A 7,867-nucleotide genomic window follows, 5' to 3' on the forward strand; every position below is an offset into this window, starting at 1 on the left:
TTTATTACTAAGTTCTTATGTGCAATAGACTGACTTTGTCCCCCTACAATTCCGATGTTCAAATTCTAATCTCCAGTGTGAGAACATTAGGATGTGAGGCTTTTGTTAGGTAATTAGGTCAAGAAGGTGGAGCCCCATTAGAGGAATTAATGCCCTCCTAAAAAAGGCCCCAGAGAGCTTGTTTTTTCTACCACCATTTTGGCATTGTAGTATTTAGAAACTGTGACAGTAACTGAAACTGTTTTTCTTTAGTGGTGAAATCAGATGGCACAGTAGATTTAAAACAAAATGGGAAAAATAGAATTCATTCCTGAGAAAATTTGCTGAGAAATTATTAGAATTGTACCTGATGGTAAATTGAGATCAGAGAAAAAAAGTTTTCTAATGTGCTAAAATTAATGATATGCTTTGTTTCCTCCTGGGAATGACCTGGCAAAAAGTGAGAACATGGTGATATGGTTGAAAGAGGGGAAATTTTATGGAGTTGTATCAGTGAGCAGCTGATGTGGAATGGACAAGTGCCAAGAACCATAACACCAGTTCCGGGTTTCGCTGTGAGGTGAGCCATCGGCCTGTGGGACAGGCAGGAAGGCAGCCTACAGGATGATGCCTGTGAGTGGCTGCGGAGGAAGTACAAGTCTGTTATGACCTCTGCTGTTGCCTCCATTTTCTCAGTAAAATTAGCTGGGAGTCCAATTGCTGAGAGCAAAGGGAGGCGCAGGCTACTTGGGTAATGAAAAGAAGCTGTGAAATAATTATTTGGAGAATGGAAAAGTATAGGGACTGAGGAAGTGAATGATTTCCTGGCAGCTGGAAGGATTTACTTGAGGCATGCAGGTGTGGATGCAAAACAACACTTGTGGGGCCTAAAACTAATTTTGTCATAAAGACCCAGAAATACAGGTCGGCTAGACCCACGTCTATTCTTTAGAGTATCTCTATTGATGAATTATTCATTTTAATTTTATGAATTGTATTATATTAAATAATGAATACTTAACAGGAAAAATCACAAAAATAAAGTATTGAATTTTTAATATTTGTTGAATGTTTATAAAAAAGCAACAAAATTTTCAACGTTGACTGTTTTTTGCTGTATAGTCTAAAACAGAACACAAATAAACTCTTACATGAACTACAATGAAAATACCAATAGAACTTTACAAAAAAAATAATCTTTACTTCAATTATCACACCTAAGGCAGTCTGCACACATAGCAACAGCCCATTTCATGCACATGTATGGCTTGCACTGACAGCACATGTGTTTTACATTCCTGGCTTTTTTGTAGGACATACTTGACATCCCAGTGGTCTTGCTGTTTGTCAGGAGGTTCTTATTATATTATACAGTCTGAGTTAACATAAACATAAAATATCAATAAAATAAATTATTAAATTCTTAACATATGTGTTTGGAATAGACATCAACATTTTCACACCAGCTGTGTACTTGCTTACACCTAAAAGATAACATCAGAAATAAACTTCTACATGAGTGACAATGAATATACCAATCGAACTGTACCGCATAAGTAAGCTTTGCCTCAAACTGTCACACCCATGGCAATCTGCACACATGACAATTGCAGGTTCCATGCACATGTCATGCTTACACTGCCAGTATGTGTGCTTAGCTTTCCCCTCCTATGTGGCAGTCTTGTCACCTCTCTTCTCTTCCTGTTTTGTCAGGAGCTTTCTACTGTATTGTACAACATGCACTCAGCAGAGAAATAAAATATCAATAAAATAAAATATCAAGTGTATGAGTGCTTAGACAGAAACATTTTCACATCAGCTCTGTACTTGCTTACAAAACCTAAGAGATAACATCAAAAACAAAAATTAATGTGAACTACAATGTTAACACAAACGAAAGTCTACCACAGAAATAAGCTTCACTTCAACTGTCACACTCAAGGCAGTCTTCACCAGTGCCAACTGCATGTTCCATACACAAGTATCAGTTACACTGATAGCACGTATGTTTGGTTGTCCTGTCATTTCTTGTAGGGCACAGTTGACCTCACTTTTGTTTTCCTGTTGTCATAGCAGGCCTTTGTGATGCTGCACTTGTCTCTTCACCTGTCAGCACACCACTATGTTCCACAATTTTTTTTTTTTTTTTTTGCATGGTTCCTTGGGCAGAAACATTTTGTTTTCCTTTGTGAGAAATGATCTCTTATGAGCTCCAGTTCCAATACTTTAAGAAAATTTCTCTGTGATATTTTACACTCATTTTTTTCTTTATAAACAAACTATTTATGCCATGTATGTTTAAGATCCAGTAAAATACAACCATTGGCCAGTGCTTTGTGTTTCAAGTGACGTCATAGATGCTGCATAAATCGTCAACAACATCTACTCCACCTTCAGTTTTGTTGTAGAAAGTTGCCATCTCAGGCTTCCATTTTCTTGAGGTTTTCCTCAACAAAATCAACATTTCCATCAGGGAAATGATGTTGACATCAGCAGTACCAGTTTGGTTTTTTTGCCATCTATGAAGACAATGTTATATCTTTCTGGAATTCAAAGCTTGTACTACACAATTCAATGTTTTAAAATTGCCAAATTTTGTTTGGAATTTCTGCTTTGTTCCCGCATATTGGAAGTTGTGCTGGTCAGCTTGTGTGTTAGCAAATGTAACATCAACTGAAAACTGGTAAACCGATTGTCGAAGGTCGCATTCCATTCAGCTTGAGAGATGGGAGCAACAAGGCTGTTCACAACATCCTTCAGTTTATTAGTATGTGAATAAGGACCTGATGGCTGAGCTCCAGGATAAATGTTTAAATTGAAAGCATAACAAGTCTTCACATCTACAAAGCCATAAATTTTTATGACATGATTTGACTCATCACTTTTTAATAATCTTTTACATTCCTGTGATTTCCATGAGAAGTCCCCACATAGCAGAGCTATGAATTCTTTCAGTTTAGCTAGTGAGGTGTCATAACAAATACAGTTTTGAATATGACCATTGGTGCATACAGAACTTGCGTTTCAGCCTTTGTGTATTTCACAGCATCTTACAGCATTTCATCTGTTACAGTTGCCAACATTGAGTGGAAGTGCTGGCATTCTGTCCAATACGTTTCATCCCTGCCAAGACCCTCACTATACTTGTAGACCTACTTCTAACATTGGGTCGTAGTGTGGTCATTTTGCAACATTTTGACTAGTCAAATATGTACTCACATTGCTGTTTTCTTCATCATCTGAATCAAGGAGGTCTGTATCTATTGATTCTTGCTCCATTTCACTGACACAAGAATTTTGGCTGACACGGAAAATGCCAAAGACATCATCATCATCATCATCATCACCCACACCACTCTTCTGTCATGAAAGCATGCATTTTACCATAATGGATCATCTTCATCATCCATGAATAAGTAACCACATGATTCACTTCTGATCTCCTCCAAAACTTACAAATCTGGTTTTTCATGTGCCATTGTACTGAATTAGGCTACTTCTACCAGAAAAATCTAAAGAAAACATTTTTTAACAAATCTTGGAGTGGTGTGCCCCTATTGGACTCTCTGTGATGCTTGGGTAAGCATATCTAAACCTGTTACACAGAGCATCATGTTGGTGCAAATCCTGGTTTTGATTTGACACTTTTGCACACAAGTGCACACCTGGCTGTTCATCATACCAAATGGGTAAACACATAGATTGCTTCCTGTGTCGCTCAGGGAAAGGTCCTGAGACCCACCAGCAGCTATTATTATGCTAAAGTAAAAATTTACAGTAGAAAAGTAAGAGGTGGGGCTGCTGGGCCAGGTGTTCTGTTCCCAGGAGTGTGGACTTCTCTTCCAGAGCAGTTTTGTTGAGCTGCACTGGAAAAGACATGAGGTCACTGGAGAGGTGGACTTACCAAAGTTGTAATATTACAAATTTTGCCCTAAAAAGAAAGAGAAAGCTACAAATGAGGCAAATAAGCAAAAAAATAAAAGGTGGACTCAAAGGATTGAAGGATAATTAGAGTCAAGTTTCAATAGGAAGTCAGCTGGAAACACAAGAGGCATCACAGGAGACAGAGCTGCTTGCAACTGAGATGGCAAAGGGGACTCAGTTGTCTGAACTAGCAGATCGGGAGGAAGCAAGGGAAACCTGGGTAAACCACTTGGAGGCACCCTGCTGCTCTTTGTCAGGTCACTTGCTTTAGTTAAATTTTTAAATTCAGCTGTTTTAGAGGTTACGTAACTGAGCTATACATGATCAGATCCCACTAGCTTTACATGACCTGGCATGGCACAGCTGCCTGTGCTGACTGTAGGGAGCTCAGAGGTCTCTTAGCTCAAAGCAGTTGTAGCTATAAACCCTTCATGAGACCTGCACAAGTGTATGATGAGTGACCTTCTGACACCAGAGGACCAAACTCCATCCTCACTTCGTGCCAACATCACCATCTTCTGAACACGCCTCCTTTAAAGACTGTATGTTTGATTACACGTGCACAGAGAACTGGATTAGCCCCGCTACTTCTTCTCACCTTTCCCTGCACCTTGCACGACACTGTTTAAGTAACCCTCAAACACCCCTAAACTCTGCCCTTAGGGAGGTGGAGCTGAGGCTCTTCTCCTGTCTCTTAGCATGGTGTCTCCTGAATAACCCTTTCTCTTCTGCAAAACTCATTTCAGCGATTGACATACCAGGGGCAAGCAAAATGAGCCTGGTTCAGTAAAACACCCATAAGCAGTATTTTTCTTCTTACTCTTTTCATCCAGTAAATAATCTTGTCATTTTTTCTTCCTCAATAGTTCTGTATTTCTTGGATTTGTTACTACTTCCCATTTCCATCTCTCCCCTCTCTTACTGCAACATATCCTAAATCCTCTCTAGACTCACTACACTCAATGTAGATGAGAAGTTCAGTGGAAGGGCTTGGGCTAAAGCACAAGTCAGAAGCCAGGCATAGTGGCACATGCCTGAAATCCCAGCAGTCAGGAGAATCACTGTAAGTTTGAGACCAGCCTGGGCTACATAGTGAGTTCAAGGCCAGCCTGAACTACATAGTGAGACCCTGTCTCCAAAGAAAATTTAAATAAATACAGAAAACAGAAGTCAGGACACAGCATGCTCTAGCTGGAACCTTCGCCGTGACTCAGCTTCCCCCAAAACTTCATTGCAGTTTTGCAAAGTATGAGCAGTTACTAAGGCTTATAACACTTGACAAAACTTTCTTTACTTGCCACTTAGTGTCATGTGATATTTATACATTTTGATTCATTTTCTGTACTGGAGTGTGTTCCTTTATATGAATGGACTGTAGTGTATTATTCAGGTCTCTAAGTGAGCACCTACTCCCATTTAGGTTGTTTCCAATTTTCTAGTATTACATATAAATCTGTTATCAACATTCTTGTAGTTATCTCTTGAGTAAGCTTGGCATTTCTAAGACGTAGTATACATGAATCTTCAAGTTTGCTATATATTACCTGTTATCACTTATTTATATTTGTTCTTCATATTTACTGTTAAAGTACATGTAGCACGTGCTCACTTCAGCAGCACATATACTAAAGTACATGTAGCTGGCTGTTAATAAACTATGAAGTACGTTATGATAAACATTAACTTATGTACATGGAGATGTATGAAGAAGAAATAAATGACAGTCACCATTTTATTGTTAATACAAAATTTAGTATTGTGTTTACCTTAAAATGTACTTCACCAAATTTTTTTCAAAATGCTCATTGTAAAAGTAGTAAATTTACTCACTTTATAGAATGATGCCATCAGTGACTGTTTATTGATGAACTGCTATGCACTCATACTTTGCTGGGTGTTGGGAATGGAAATAGAGCAGTAAACACGGTATTCAATGTCACAGAGTGGACAAAAATGAGCAGTTAACAAACACAATAAAATCAATAACCTCATTTTTATTTTTCTCTGTTGTGAATGATGTTCATTTTGACACAGTGTTGTAATGCTCATTCTTACCTGGTTTTGGCTTGTCAGATCCCTAAGGTCAGATAGTAACAGTTATTTATATACCAAGTGTTTTTCATAGTGCCTGAGAATATAATGGCAAATAATCTACTGCATTCTCAGAGTAATTCTGCATTGGAAGTTTTTAATAGAAATTGTTGCTGAAGGATAAGTATAGAATGAAGAGAAGTTGCTGATCACAAACAGCTCTCCCAGGTACTCTCACTAAATCCCTGCTTGATGAAATGCTACCCAGTAGTGGTGATTATACCAGTTGCATTGGAAAAGTGAGATTGATTATATTAATAACAATGCTGCACCAGTCCCCAGGGCTGCAGAACATCTCGGAGAGTCAACTGTAAAGCAAAGGGAGACCTTTGGGCGCCCCGGCTGGCTCACCTGTCTCTCCACTGTAATCAGTCTTTAATTGACTGCTTCTCCTCAAAGGCAGAGAACCCTAGAGATGGCTCTATTTTGTGAATTATTATGAAACTTCCTTGAAACTTTTTAATAGCTGCATACACTTCAAGAACATGTTAATAAGTTCTCCAAGAGTGGATCCCTGTGGACAGGAGAAGACAGGATCATCATTATCAGTAGCACTGTTCTTATAATCACTATAATGAGATCTCCAGGGTTCCTGTCCTTTTAACATCTATAGAGAATACAGAAGTTGAAAAGTGCCCTCCTGCCTGCTCTGGTCTTAAGTAATACCCATTGACCTCATTATCCAGATTCCCCTAAGGTTTTCCAGCTATCCAGAGGAAATCACATGAGTAGTGTAGCTGTATTTCAGTTATACCAGAAAGCAAAAATGGCCTAAGAAAAACTACTGTTTATCAGTAAATTCAAACATTTCTCAGTCTTCAGTTTTTCTAACTTACAGTTTCATGTTTCCTTTCTCATCTCCTTCAGAACATGACTGTCAGGGTTAAGAGACTCACTATTCAATGAACTATTAAGGTGATTATACTTTCATTTCAGGAAGACCAGAAAACAAGGGGGGGAAATGTCACTCAAATTGCTGCATTTTTATTTCTATCACTTAGATTTACTAACTTTCGGCTCATATAAACATTACAAGATATTTAAAGGTAGAACAACATGCTGTTTTAGCTGGCCTTCTTCTAAACTTATACCATTATCTTCAAAATGTCAAGACAAAAATGTTAAACTAATTCATCAACAGTAGTTTGTGTACTTTGGGTAGTGTAGCGTTTACAGGTTGCCTTTGAAACCAACAAAGACAAAGTGAAGTTTAATTTGGAGAGAAGGTGCAAATAACTCATGGAAACTACCATTTTGCCAAAAGAATTGTGATCAATACTCAGTTCTACAAACAGCTTTTCTGACTTGATGATGAAAACATTTTCCTCTATTTGTCAATCTGCGAAAGAAGGGATTCACTCCTTTCTGCAGAATTTCTAGGTGTTGTGAGGAAATGATGGAATGATTAATGTAGCTATGTGGCTATAGGAATACAATCAGAGCCCGGGCAGCTGGGGCACAATGGATCCAGTGATCCTCCATCACACTCCAAGGGCTCAGGCTCCACGGCTTGTCCAGGAGACTGGACGCAGTGATTTTTTTATTGTAACAATGATGTGGGGTCTGTGTAAGGTTAACACTGCTCTGTGCCCAAACCTAAGGTTAACTTTGAGTTAAATTATTTTTATTTAATTCCAAACATTTATTTAAATATTAAAGAAACATGTAACCACAGTATATATTTTAAATTGGTATGGTTACATGTCAGCATTTTAAAGATTTTTGAAAGAATACAAAACAGAAAATGAAAATCTGCTTCTTTCAAACTCCAATGGTTTTTGCACATTTACATAAACCATTGGACTTTAGAAATGGGGATGCACAGTATGTGAAATTCTAAAACTTTGTTTTAAATTTTTAACATATCTAATCA

At 38.1% G+C, this 7,867-nt stretch overlaps 1 protein-coding gene across 2 annotated transcripts in view; it reads left to right on the forward strand.

The window, feature by feature from the left end:
• The window catches only part of LOC102006887 (putative olfactory receptor 2W6), a 17,451-nt gene that overhangs the window by 5,065 nt on the left and 4,519 nt on the right, over positions 1-7,867 (forward strand). The window contains exon 1 of one of the 2 annotated variants that reach the window (XM_013521796.1): positions 492-559. The exons of the other annotated variant lie outside the window; for it this stretch is intronic. The gene's annotated coding sequence lies outside the window, so the exon portion shown is untranslated. Of the gene's footprint in view, positions 1-491; positions 560-7,867 lie in introns of those variants that run through there. 2 annotated transcript variants of the gene reach the window in all.

This window comes from Chinchilla lanigera, unplaced genomic scaffold (assembly GCF_000276665.1).
Source record: "Chinchilla lanigera isolate Chin_1 unplaced genomic scaffold, ChiLan1.0 scaffold00064, whole genome shotgun sequence".
Taxonomy (NCBI): domain Eukaryota; kingdom Metazoa; phylum Chordata; class Mammalia; order Rodentia; family Chinchillidae; genus Chinchilla; species Chinchilla lanigera.